We start from the raw sequence: 15,088 nt of genomic DNA, 5'->3' as shown, positions 1-15,088 counted from the left end.
GGAAGGGTAGTGGTGAACAGTGGGGATATTAACCAGCCCCATCTCGACCACTTTTCCACCACTGACTCCCCCCAATCCTGACTATTTTTGGAAAAAATTTTTGGGGGCTCAAACCTCCGCTTTTGGTGAGAAACATCGAAAATTCATAGAGAAATCGCTCACCTGAGGTTTAAAATACTCGATACAGGTAGGAGTACCTCCTTACCTTACTGGGTTTTCTAACAGGCTGGCACCAAAGAAAACGAGTTCTATGGGAGGATAACTATTTCACACCACTCATAAACGGTATTTATTTATTTACTTGGTACGAATTTATATGTAGTACGAGAGTATATTGGTTTTCAAGCAGTAATATAGGCATTATAAGCATTGTTTCACTCACTAACTCATCACCATACCTGACCTTTTTTTTGCCACATTACCTGATCATCATTTCTGACTGTTTCTTCCTCTAATGCTATGTAAAGTTTGTCCTCCACATTGTCATTGATTGGGGAATCACTCTGGCCCTGAATTTCGTACCGTGGCATGACATGGCTATACTGACCAGGTCACTGATAACAGGTGAATTGCTGAGACAATGGCGTGCAGGGAGGGGGAGGAGGTCATGCTGGGTAAGGCATTGTCCCTGCCTGGCATCTTGTAGAGGAAGGTGTCACGTGTATACGTACCAAAAATCACTTGCGAAAATTGAAAATTGTGCAAATTAGGGACCTTGCAATTGATTCGCATTTATGTACGTCGACGGGATTGGCAGTGACAAAACGTGTGGACGTTAAAGAACATCGATGGGACACCGCGGGTTAAAGTTGGATGGAGAGCATTATAGCCAGTTGTTGAATGAGGAGTTTGACTGGGACAGGGAAGGTTTGGAGCCAGCAGATCCAGTGTTTGGCCCTTGGCCTTTGATTGACGCTGCTACTGTGAGTGAGGCAAGAGGCAAGATGCAGGTGGGGAAGGCAGCAGGTTTGTCTGGGTTGACTGCCGAAATGTTGAAGGCCTCAGGAGATATAGGGGTGAGGTTAGTCACTGACCTGATAAATATGATTATATATGAGTGTGTTGTCCCAGATGATCGGCTGAAGAGTGTAAATGTGTACAAGGGGAACGGTGATGCCCTGGAAAGACGAAATTATAGAGGTATAAAGCTTTTTGATGAGATAATGAAGGTAATAGAGAGAGTTCTAGAAGGTATGATTAGAGAAAGTGTGAATATTGATGAGATGCAGTTTGGGTTTATGCCAGGCAGGGGGACCATTGATGCCATATTCATTATTCAACAGCTTCAGGATAAATATATTGGGAAGAAAAGAGATCCTTATTTTGTTTTGTTGATTTGGGGAAGGCCTTTGACAGAGTCCCTACAGAGGTGGTGAAGTGGCCAATGAGAAAGCTTGGGTTGAAGGAGTGGCTGGTTAGGGTGATTGTGGCCATGTATGTGGATGCTCGCACCCAGGTAAGAGTGAAGGATTTGAGTGATGAATTTTCCGTGAATGTTGGTGTGGATCAGGGGTCAGAAACGGACTCCCATGGGAGATGTTGTATGCTGATGATTTGGAGTTGATTGCAGAGAATGAAAGGGAGGCAGAGGAAAGATTTAGGAAGTGGAGAGATGGTATGGGGCACAAGGGCTGAAGGGTAAATGCCAATAAAACAAAAGTGATGATATCTAGGGTTGGTGGCGGTACAGTCAAAGAAGAGGGAGAGCGGCCATGAGCAGTTTGCCACAAGGGCGTGGGAAGTAATTGCATCTTGTGCAGTGTTTGTGATAAATGGGTGCACAAGAGATGTAGTGGTATTAGAGGTAGACTGCGAGATAATGCTGATTATATGTATGCAGCGTGTTGGAGAGAGCAGGTGAAGATTGTCAGGCATGAGAAGATTGAACTTACTGGTGAGTCTCTTGAGTGTGTGGAAGAGTTTTGTTGTTTGGGAGACGTGTTATGTGCTGGAGGTGGGGCTGGAGCTAGCTCTGTGGCTAGGGTGAGAAGTGGTTGGAAGAAGTTCAGGGAGCTCTTGCCTCTCCTGACATTGAAAGGACTCTTCCTGCATGCTACGGGATCTTTGTATGCAGTATGTATTAGACGTGTAATGCTGTATGGCATTGAGAGTTGAGCAGTAAAGGAAGAGGATATTCGCCAGCTCAAAGTACAGAAATGACAATGATTAGGTGGATGTGCAGTACGTCCCTGCGTGCACGGCCTGGGGGGGCTGGGTTTACAATGGAAGAGTTGAGAGGCAGGATGGGACTGAAGTGTATTGGTGATGTGATGAGGAGAGGTAGATTGAGATGGTTTGGGCATGTGGAGAGGATGGGGGATGATAATTGGGTGCAGAAGGTGAGAAGTGTTAATATTGGGGGTGGGGTTGCGAGAGGTAGACCAAGAAAGACGTGGGATGAGGTCATTACGTGTGACCTGAGGGTTAAGGGACTGAACAGGGAGGCTGCCATAGATCGTGCAGCATGAAGAGCCGCCATTAGGTGGCCAAGGCGGACGCATGAAAGCATGTTGGAGCCTTAAAAAACGAAACGAAAGAAACTGTGCAGTCATGATTTTTTAGGACCAAGAAATGAATATACTGTATGTTGTTCTGGCCAACAGATATAAGGACGACTAGGGAATGGTGGTGGTGGGAACGTGTGACGCTGGGAGTTTTGATGATGATAATACTGGTGCTGACACAAAGCTATGTGGGTAACCTCATGTCACTTCTGGCCGTCAGACACATCGATAGTCCTTACCAGAGCCTCAGGGATGTTCTGGATGATGACATTAAGATTGTTATTGTGGAAAACTCTATTCTTCATCATTATTTTCGTGTAAGTAATGATGGCCAATTCATTTCAAAACTATACACCATGTTACTATTGCCACCCAGCGAAGTTAAGTGTTACTTTGAAGGGAAAAGCATATTTGGGGAAAATGTCCTTTTACCAAAAATAATGAATTAGTTATGGTTAGCCTTTCATTTGTATAATCTTCAATCGTCAAAATATGTATTTTTTACCAATGAAATAATGGTGCATAGCCTACACAGGAATGTATTTCATGTAAGTGCAAATACTGTTACACTACATTCATTACTATTCCACTGCGTCATAAACTTTTTAACTTAATTCGAATGAAAACACGTTGGAAGAGATGGTAAATAAAACTGTCACTGATCTTGCTACTTAAGAACAGGTTTTTCTCTTCATTTCTTTTTTCTTTTTAATGTGTACTGAGCTATAGAAACAATCCGCAAAATTCTTTGATGATATCCATCGTTTCATCTGCATAGTGCCGTCTGCACAAAGCAACCGGGAAAGTTACAGTTCTCTAGTTTTTTTTGTTTTGTTTTTTTATTTAAATACGTGAGATACAGAATAAGCATGATTCGCGTCGTATGCTTCCGTACGAAACCACTCCATGATGAGCCACGTAAGGCGTCTAAAAAAAAAAAAAAAATCCAGACTTATGCACAAGGTATTTTTAAACTTATATAAGAATATTAATTTTTTCATACTAATAAGATCCGCAAGGCATTTTCTATCAATACAACAGCTGGAATGCCTGAGTAATAACGAAATAGAAGTGGGTTCCTTGTCCTCTAGGCTGTGTGATCATTAGTTTTCGTGGGTTTCTTTTCCAAATATTCGATCATGTCCACGTTATTTATAATATTGCAAACATGATGGTGATACTAATGATGACGATGAACCTGATGATATTAAACTAACCTCATGATTTGAATGATGCCTGATAATAATAATAATATTAATAATAATAATAATAATAATAATAATAATAATAATAATAATAACTGATTACCTATTCATATTGTGTAGCCACAATACGAAAGCTTCGCCATGACTGCTTATGATTTATAAGGTGTGAACAGTATGAACAAGGTCTGAAGACCCTAAGCCAGGTAACTTCTTGTGTAACATCAACAACTAAGTCTAGTAATACCATGTCAGTTAACTTTCCCTCAGTGCGCAGGGAGGCGTGGCTTGTGTGTGACGTCAGTCGGGTTAAGTAACAGAAAATGTATGAAAGAGCAGACTCAAAATAAACATTTATAATAAGGGAAAACGAAGAAGGGGAAGAAGTGTGGACTCGTTTAACCGTGTAACATTGCAGTAGGTTACCTCACACCCCTACGCCTTCCTTCACACATTTCAGTCCTTTCCCTCACTTCGGACTGAAAATGTGTCATGATCTGGAGAGTGCAGCATACACCCACTCACCACCACGGTCAGGCGTCAACTGAACTTTGGGTTTCGTGCAAGCTGTCGTCACTCCGATGCTCCGCCCCCTGCGCCAGCTTGGACCCGTTTTATATGGAAGTGATCCGACTTGGTATTAGTAGACTTAGATCAACAAGATCTGAAGGCAATGTGTCGGAGAACGCATGTGTAAATTTTACGTTCGTCTCATTAGCTGGGTAACTGTGTGCTTAGCTAATTACATCCCTCTCAGTTCATAAGAGGGACCACAGGTATATATCTGGAAGGTTACAGTTTTAAAGCTTTTGTGGTTTTCTCTCAAACGTGTTGTAAAGAAAAATTTGAGAAAAATTGAATTCTGTGCTTTCCAACTAGGATAATTGGCAAAACATTAAGCCAACATTATTCAGCAAACATTATTATCAAAGGATTTTCAATCAAATAGCTGTATCTCAATTAGTTTATGAGATACTTCATTTTTAACTAGAGGTCCCCCCAAGGGGGGAATCACACCAACCACAAGCGGATACATATCTAGCGCGGCTCGGAATATGATCTTGCCCTTGTCCTTCTTTAACCAATTTTGAACCCGTAGAAGACTTTCATCCCTATTACACACCTGTAAATTTTCTGACCATATCTGGAGTAGTTTCTAAGTTATCGTGGTAACAGACACACAGACCTTGACCTACTGCCACCAGTTTAGAACTTGTGATCTTTTTTTTTCTCTCTCTCTACTACACACGTATAAAATTTTGTGATGATATCTTGAGCAGTTGCGAAGTTCTCGTGCTAACAGACACACAGACAGACAGACAAACTGAAAACAACAGTAGCTTCACTAATGCGGTTGGTAAATATACAATTTTAGAATAAAAATGAGTATACGACCTTAAAAAAATAGGTCAAGGTTATTTATATTTGGCACAAGGGTACAAGGTGCCCTAGGTTACCTTACGGTATATTCGTGTATAATATCATGAAGATCAAAGAAAAAAAAAAGTGCAAACAGTAACAAGCGCTCATTAATTAGTTCAAACTCACATACTGCCTTACAAGCATCTCTACTCAGCAGTAAGCCTACTCCTTGGTAATGATTTCCATCACTCCTACCAGAAACCAACATAGTAATACCATCTTCCAAATTCATTTTATCAACTCCAAGCAACCTCGTTTCTGTAAGAGCACAAATATCCATCTTGTATTCCTTGAACACTGAAATAAGCTCTTCCATTTTACCAGCCTAATTGAGAGTTCGAACATTCAAGTTTCCTATTCTCAAGGTTCTTTTTGGATGTATAAACTTACTTTTACACCGTGGGATTCTTAGCACCCCCTGCCCACTTAAGGGCTGCACGGAACTGAGGGCCATTGCTTCGTCACCAGAGTTCATCAAGATTTCTTAGGCAGAAAAATATTTTACCCTGGAACCAATGCCAATGACTCGCAGGAACCAGACAGTGGAGAGAGGAAATTAACTAAATGAAAGTAAAATGCAGAGCGTTTAGACAGACAAAGTACAAGGGAAAGAAAGAGAGCAAAAGAATGTAGATAAAAGTGTCCCTTTTAGTCGCCTCTTACGACAAGCAGGGAATATTGGGGAAGTATTCTATCCCCCTTCCCCAGGAGGATATATATATATATATATATATATATATATATATATATATATATATATATATATATATATATATATATATATATACATATATATATATATATATATATATATATATATATATATATATATATATATATATATATATATATACAGTATATATATATATATATATATATATTTTTTTTTTATGTGACCGACTCTGGGCATAGGCTTCACAGCCTGCTTTCAAGGCCCAGTAGTCCTCCTACGTACCGCACACCTCTACATGTCACCACTTCGGCGCTAACACCCACCGTCCATATTGAATACATGCTAGGGCTGTCTCATACAGGACTGGTGTATTGGTATTAGCGGGGGTATTTTTATGACATGTCGGCGGGCCTTCTGGTAGATCAGTAAAGTCTGATTTTATGAAATTCAAATCCTTAAACTGTTCCCTGCCTCAGCGGGATTTGAACCCGGGTCCGTCAGGACTGCAGGCCAACTCTCTACACACACACACATACACACACACACAGGATACAATCATTAAGACAGAATTTTTGAGCTGGAGGGGTTAGATATAGTCATCAGAAACACTTTCACAATGAAAGATCTTTCTTTATTTAGAGGGAAAAAAATCGTCTGGAAGCTACAAAAATCTGTCTGTCTATTGTCGGATGCATTAATGCCGCAAGGGGTAACCACAAACAAATCGCCTCCATGTCGCTGTCCTTTGTCATTTGGCTGTCCTCACTCCAACTCACACCCGTCCCTCACAGATTTCTCCACTCTATCTCTCCATCTTATTTTTGGTCTTCTCCTCTTCCTTCTCTCTCTCTCTCTCTCTCTCTCTCTCTCTCTCCACGTGAACAAATGATCTCAAAGTATTTCTCTTTCAATCACATCCACATCAGCATCATAACGATTGTTATTTCCTCATCTGTCTTTCTGTCTCTTCATTTGACTACACATGGAGGAAGTCAGCCAGAACGTCCCAATACTAGAACTTGACTCTCCCAAAATTGTTCCCCTTAAAATACGGACTAGATATCTAAACTCCATCTTAGACAATTTACCAGTCAACACAACGCCAGGCCCAGATGGAATTCCCCAACTGTTTTGAAAAAGTGCTCCCTAGAATTTGCTTTTGTTCTAGCCAAATTACTCGGATTCTGCATACGTACTTCTTCTTTTCCTAATTCTTGGAAAGAAGCCAATATCCACTCAATACCGAAGAAAAGAAGTTCCTTTGACCCCATTGATTACAGGCCAATAGCTATCACAACTTCTCTTGGTAAAGTATTTGAAATCGTAATGAATAAGTACATAGTTAAACATCTTGAATCCAGTCACTTACTAAGCAACAGGCAGTATAGTTTAAGCCACGAAAGATCCACCATTGATATACTCAATCTCCTGATTCACACCATCCATCAGTCACTTGACCACCACAGAGAAACTCATGCAGTAGCCCTTGATATATCCAAAGCTTTTGGCAGAGTGTGGCTCTGTTCCCCTCTATCTAAACTTGCATGCAATGGAGTGGCGTATTTTGCTCCTCTGATGTCCTCATATCTCAGGGACAGAAAGATAAAAGTAGATGATATATATTCCAATTTCCACTTAATCTACGCCGGTGTGCCACAAGGAACAGTTCTGGCTCCAACCCTATTCCTAATTCATATTAATGATCTCTTATCTGTCACACGTTCGTTCAAAGATTTCCTTCATATATAGTACAGGCCGGGCCATATATTAGCCCGGTCAGTGGGGTATGGGCTGGTTAAAAAGTAGTAAGGGACTAAGGAAGGAGAACAGGACCTGGGGATTGCCCAGCACACACGTCCTGTCTCCTGGCTGGCTTTGTGGTGTGCGATCTGTTACACATAATCTCATGTATTCATATGCAGATGACTGAACACTTAACAGCTCATTCACACTCAAACACCCATTCACAAAGTTTAATATCTCTAATTCACAACTCAGTGCAACTATCTCCACAAATCAAAACATCTAGGATCACTGAATAGGAACAAAATAACCTTATCTCATTTAATACTGGTAAAATCAAATACTGTATATGCAATTTACTAATAGACAGGCATTGCCAGATTCGTATATTACCATCAATGCTACTAATATTCCTCTCTCCAAAAGGACTGAAATTCTCGGTGTTTCATTTAACAATGCCCTCAGCTGGACCTCTCATGTCAGATCACTTGCTAAAATTGCCTCAAAGAAACTTGGATTACTGTACAGAGTTCGTAGCTTCTTCACTGAGGAGCAGTTAGCTACAGTTTATAAGAGACATGTGAGCTCTCAGCTGGAATATTGCTCACCCTTGTGGAATGGATGTGGAGAGGTTTCACTAAAAACAACTAGACAAAATTCAGAACAAAGCTGTTAGAATTATTAATAACCCTACTATTACAAAGAAACTATGTCCCCTACAAGTAAGAAGGAATGTTGTCTCCCTTGCTTTATTTTACAGATACTTTTATCGAAAATGCTCAGACGAAGTTGCATCCTTTGTGCCACCTCTCCATGCCTTCCCCTGTGCTACACGTAAACACTCATGACTGGAATGTCACACCGCCATATTACAGAACTTCCGTCTATCAGAAATCTTTTATTCCCCGAACTGCATCTCTCTGGAACTCGCTTCCCCAGGTTGTTAACCCCTAAACTTCAGTCAACAGCTGTTCAATCCAGCTGTTACAGATTTTTAATGGATGGAGGACACCAGTAATCTGGTGTTTGGATTATTTTTAAAATTCGTTTGTTTTTCCTTCCTCTGATCTGGTATTTAAAAAAAAGAAAAGGAACTCATTTCCACTGTTTCCGCTTTTGACTTGGATCCTTCCAGTAGGGCTGAAGCTTCACTCCGTATGTTAGAGTGGTGATCACAATATTGTCATGCAGCGCCTTTCTTTTTTACTTCCGTGCTCACTTCCCTATTCCTTATCACTGCATACAGTGAACCAGCAACCTTTATGCTCTGCGCTACCCTTTTAAACACTTCGTTCTATAAACTTCCATTATTAGCCAAGACACGGCCTAAGTACTTGAATGCACTCACATTCTCCATTTCCTTATCATCCAGTCTCTCTGAGCATTCTTTGACTTCATTTTTTTCAAAGACCATACCTTTGCAAACTACATTCACTTTTAATTCCGTTTCCTACATACACTCCCAAACTCACTCACCAAGCCTTGGATTTCACATACATCCTCAATTAACAATATAGTATCATCAATAAACCACAGGAAAGATAATTTCCACACCCTATCTCCTCTTCATTACAGACAATCCAACATTTACTGCCATACCTAGTATTTCTTTTATAACTACATCAGTATACTGTACAAACTGAACAACCACGGAGACATGATACACCCCTGCTCCACTCTAACACTCAGGAAAAATAAAATCATTTCACTTGCCATACGCACTGCAGCCCTTGAGCCATCATATATACTCCTCTCAGCACTCGGCAAGTTCCCATCTGCTCCATAATATTCTTAACTCTTTCCACATTCCTTGTCAATTCACTTTCTCATATCCCTTCCCTAGATGCATGCAGTCAGCACAAAGCTTCTTTCCCTTCTCTAGATGCTTCTCCACTAAACATCTTAGAACAAAATAATATCTGATCTTTGCAGCCTCTTCGCATCCTGAATCCCCCCCTCTTCTCCAACTAATTTCTCGGTTATTACCTTAACTCTCTTGATACGTATCGCACCATATAATAATATTATATACTTTTCCTATTACACTGAGTAAACAAACACCCCTATGACTGCCGCACACTTCTCTTTCCCTTTTTCCTATGTATAGGGAACTATGGCAGTGGTGGTCTTTCTTTCTTTCTTTCAAAGATTTCCTGCACCTATAATGCAGGCCGGGCCATACATTAGCCAGGTCAGTGGGGTATGGGCTGGATAAAAAATAGTAAGGGAGGAGGACAGGACCTGGGGATTGCCCAGCACACACGTCCTGCCTCCTGGCATGGCTTTGTGGTGTGTGCAGTGGTGGTGGTCAAGTGTAGACTGTTCATCTGAATTGATATTTTCTGAGATTTAACGCATTTTCAACCCTTGAAATTCATTGCATACTGGGATAAATACTCGTGTGAGGTCTAAGGACAGCAAGACATATAATCTAAAGAGAAAAGTTTCATATTTTTTTTTTCTCAAAGGATATATAATAAGTGGTGAGGATGAGTCGACGTGAGGTGGATGGAGATGTCAAACCCAAAGGTAAAGAAAGAGGTGATTCAAGTGCGGGACCTGCAAAGGTATGGTAAAGAATAAGGATGAAGCATTGGAGTGTAATCTGTGTGGAATGTGGTACCATATTGACTGTGAGTATGCAGCAAAAGATGTACTGTATATTATTTCCTGAAGAGTTTTGCAGCGGACTCTATTCACTGGCATTGTAACATGTGCAATGTTGTAACAGTCAAAATGCTACCACATGTAGCAACGCTTTCTAAGAGACAGGATGAGACAGAAACTAGGTTAATAGCACTAGAAGGAGGTTCAGCGAATAAAGCTTAGATAGTTCTGAGGGAAATAAATAAGGTAAAATCAAAAGTTTACACTGCAGAAGATTCAGAGAGTAAATATGAGGACACTGTGAAATTAATGAAATAAAAGCAAAAGTTTCCACTGAGACCAAACCAGATCTGGAGAGCTATAGGGATGTACTAAAGAGAGAAACAAGACAAATTCAGCAACATGTTAGTGATAATCAAGCTACTGAGAATGACCTGATAAAGAAGACTGCAATCATAATAAAGAATAGGATTGACAGAAAGAACAACTTCATCATTTATGGAGTGCCAGAATAAGTAAGGGAAAACCACAACCTAAGTCTTCAATCTGACAAGATAAAGCAGGACAAAGCGATTTTCCAGGAGGTATGTGATGAATTTGGTATTGAAGTCTTTCTTGATGATGTAATTGACATAAAGAAGTTGGAAAATACAACAAGGTGGCAGAGCCATATATGTAGAGGAAGTTGAAACCTATGGGAAGACCAATATTGATCACCCTAAAGTAAGGAGCAAAAGACAAAGTGCTGAAAAAAGCCTACAAGTTGAAGAGTGGAAAAAGTGAAATAATAAAAAGGTGATTATCTCTTAAGACATGAGTAAGCAAAAAAGGCAAAAGAATAAGGAACTAAGAGAGGAAGCTAAATATAAAAACGAAAATATGACGGAAATTGAGTCGGGAAATTTTTATGTGGTAAGAGGGGAACCCTGGGACAGACATATGGTGAGGGTAAAAAAAAGGAGGGAAGGGACAGAAGTAAAAGAAGGGACCACGATAAGAATCTGAGCAAGAACTGCAGTGGAAGAAAAAGCCAAGACAGCTGCAAAGGCCAGAGAAATATCTGGAGCAGAGGATGGGATAAGGATACCCACCGTCTCGGAAGGAAGAGCAATTACCACCACGAAGAATGTGAAGAGAGTCATGATGGAGAAAGAAAAACCCCTAGTGGAATCGGTGAATCAGGTTTAAAGGTGATCCAGACCTATCAGAATAGTGTAAATAAATTCATTATAATGTTTAGTAATGTGGATGTTTTTTCTCATGATAAGCTCAATAAACTAAAAGCCAGATTATTGGAAAACATGATTGATCCACATGTTATTGCTCTACAGGAATTTAGACCGAAAAAATATAGATTTGAAAGGATGTTAGTAGAATATAATCTTGATGGTTATGAGATGACTGACAAGAATGCCATAAGTGTGGAGGAAGGTAGAGGATTGCTTATATATGTAAGGAAAGATGTAACTTTTAATGTGATAATCTTGAAACAACAGGACTGAATATATGTGTATAGAAATGAAAGGAGTGAAAGAATCCATATTCGTATACAGGAGTCCAAGTGATAACACGTAGAGAGTGACAAGCTTTTTGAACTGTAGCAGAAGATAAATAACCATAAAATTAAGCATAAAATTATATTGGGAGATTTTAATCTGCCAAATATCAATTGGAAAAACAGCATCACGGCAGCAGGAGTTAATAGCCGGGAACACAGATTTTCAGAAACAGTGAGGGATTGTTTTATGACCCAACGTATAATGGAATTCACACGACTGAGAGCTGGGGATAATGCAAGTGTAATAGACTTGCCGTTTAGTAGTGAGGAGGGAACTGCGGAAGACAGAATTAAGAAGTCCCTTACATAGGAGTGATCATGCATGTATAACTTTCACCTGCAGGATTGAATTAGAAGAAAGATCACATAAAAAAATATGTACACAGGTATGAAAAGGTAGATTTTGAGCTCATGAGGAAAAAGCTGGGTATAAAGTGGATAGACTATTTTGGTGGTAGTAATGTCAAAGAAATGTGGAAAAAGTTTTCGACTAAACTCCAGGAAGTGATAATGGAATGTAACCCAGTGAGAGACTTTAGGACAAGGAAAGGTCAAGAAAAAGGATTAAAAAAGAATTGCCAAGTAATAGGAGATTGTGGACAAAAATTTGGTAAAAGAAAAGACTCTAGTTCCAAATGAAACAAATCAAACAGAAGTTAGTACAAGCAAATGAAGAAATTGTAACCGACAGAGAGTATCAAGACGTGGAGAGAGAATATAGACAAATCAACAATCTTGTCGGAAGAGAAAAAAGGAAAGAGACGAAAAATAAGGAACGAAATATTGCCAAACTTGTGAAAGATAATTCCAAAATATTTTGGAAATATGTACTGGAAAAGTTAACAAGAAGGGTAGGTATCCCAGAATTACATACCAACAACACAGGTAAAGTGAAGTCAGAGGCAGACAAAGAAAAGGCAGATGTCTTAGCAAAGTATTTCAGCGAGGTGTACACAGAGGAACCAGAAGTGGAAGTGCCACAACTTCCAACAAAGGAGGTACCAGAATTGTCTTCAATAGAGTTTCCTTTGGTACGGATAATACATGCCATTACAAACTTGAAAGGAAATAAATCCCCAGGACCAGATGGATTGCACCCAAGAATGATTAAGGAAGGATGTGACTAGCTTGCTGAGCCTCTGAAATTATTTTTTGAGCATTCGAACAATAACAGTCAATTACCACAAGATTGGAAAATTGCATATTTAAGAGCTATCTTCAGACAGGGAGATCGCTACAACCCTGGGAACTACCAACCAGTGAGTCTGAGGTGTGCAAGTTATTAGAGTCACTAATGAGAGAAAAGATCATGAACCATATGAAGACAAATTATTTAGTAAAAGGCAGTTCGACTTTTAGCCAGGAAGGTCAGCAACTCTCCAGCTTATCAATGTGATTGGCCAGTGGATTCAGATACTAGAAGGTGATGCAGTGGATGTGGCATATTGTGATTTTATGAAGGCTTTCGATAAAGTGCCACACAGATGATTACCGGAAAAAATATAAAGTTACGTGAAAAAAAAAAAAAAAAAAAAATATATATATATATATATATATATATATTTGAATTGGATCGAGGCTTTTTTTAAATGAAGACAACAATGTGTCATTGTGGACAGTCATAAATCTAAGTGGCAAGTGGTTAAGAGCAAAGTTCCTCAGGGGTCAGTTCTCGGGCCATTGTTGTTTGTCTTCTATATTAATGACCTTCTGGAGGTAACTGAGAATGGTAGCGAGCTATACTTGTATGCAGACGATACAGATATTTACAGGCAGATTAGGAACCAGACAGACACTCTAAAGTTGCAAGAGGATTATGTGCCATCAAGAGATGCTCGGAAAAAAGGCTACTTCTGTTTCACCCTAAGAAATGTCATCACATGAGAAATAAATATCAGAGACTGAGAACAATAGATACAGTATGGTTGAAAAAAAAAATGCTGGAAGTGAACTCAGGATACAGAGGTTATGATGGATAATAAGCTTAAATTTACGGACCATTTGGCAGATAAAGTCATTAAGGCAAATGGGATTGTGAAACTAATTAGGCGAGTTTTTGTATCCTTGGATGAGGATTTTATTAAACCAATGTATCTGACTACTGTAGTAAGCCCTCATATAGAATATGCCAATCAGGTATGGTGTCCCTATTTACTAAAGGATACAGAGACAGTTGAAAATGTACAGAGAAGAGCAACTGTATTAGTTCCTTCCCTGAAGTCTCTGAGCTATGGAGAAAGACTGAAGAAGCTAGGATTACCCATATTGGCATGTAGGAAAGAATGAGGTGATATGTTTGAAACCTATAAGATTTTGTGTGGACTTCATGACCCAGAAGTGTGCTAGGATATTTTTAAACTGAGAGACAGACCACAAGAGAACATCACAAGAAAATTTACAAGAGAAGAATGAAACTGGATAAGAATAAAAACTCATCTTGCAATAGAGTGCTTAATATCTGGAATGTATTACTCCAGTATGTAGTGGAACCAATGTCAGTTTTGCATTCTGAAATTATTTTAGATAAAGCTTGGAAATATCACAGTCTGATGTATGGGTATGAAACTAAAGTACAATTAGACAAAATTATATTGACTGCCACCGCATATTTAGTTGACAGTTCAGAGCTGGATACACAGGTCTAAGCAGGCCTCTTCCATTAGGTCAATTGTGAGAAACTGTGAGAATCTTCTGGGATCCAGTATTCCTTCCTAGCCAATCTGAACATCTTTCATATCCATTCTATCATTAACTCCCCTCCGTATTTCAACATCTCATTGCACATTCCCTCAATTTCTTGGTCTTTCCCCATTTTAACTTTCTTCCTTGTTTCTAATACTTCCATTCTACTGATCTCTTCCTCCATACTCACCTCTCGTCTTCTCGCAGTCATCCCACAACACTTATACATGAACTATTATAATTTTCTGTTTTCAACATTTCTTTAAAGGGTTCTCTTCATCTGCTAAATTTTTCCCATTTCTCCAGAAGCTGTCTGTCATTCTTACCTTTCACTCCTTTACTGCTTTCCTATAAATTGACCTTTTTCCAAAACAGATACTTAGCTTTCCTCCACTTTATCTATCTATCTATATACCTAGGCTGCTTCCCCCAAGGAAAGGGAGGTAGCCGGGACAGGACGGCACACTCCCAATTTACTCATCCATTCAACCACATTCATGCGCATCTTAGCCCCATAGGGTAGAAAGGACTGATCCTCACCGCACCACACCGCACGAGGGTCAACTGCTCGGTGCAATCAGTGACATCAGCAGCAGGGCCCGACAATAGAGCTGGTTTACCCCTGCCACATCATAATAGACCCATCCCGTTACCCGCACCTGACCTGATTTGCTGATCAGACCAAATGCGGGAGAAT

General features: G+C 39.7%; 1 pseudogene; it reads left to right on the top strand.

Annotated features, from left to right (window-relative positions):
* LOC145406114 (uncharacterized) overlaps window positions 1–15,088 on the top strand; it is a 32,183-nt pseudogene that overhangs the window by 7,968 nt on the left and 9,127 nt on the right.

The sequence above is a fragment of the Coenobita brevimanus genome, chromosome 8 (assembly GCF_032717465.1).
Source record: "Coenobita brevimanus isolate Jiangsu-jjx chromosome 8, ASM3271746v2, whole genome shotgun sequence".
In the NCBI taxonomy this organism is placed as follows: Eukaryota; Metazoa; Arthropoda; class Malacostraca; order Decapoda; family Coenobitidae; genus Coenobita; species Coenobita brevimanus.
The sequence above is the reverse complement of the archived record's forward strand: the minus strand, read 5'-3'. Positions and strand labels throughout refer to the sequence as shown.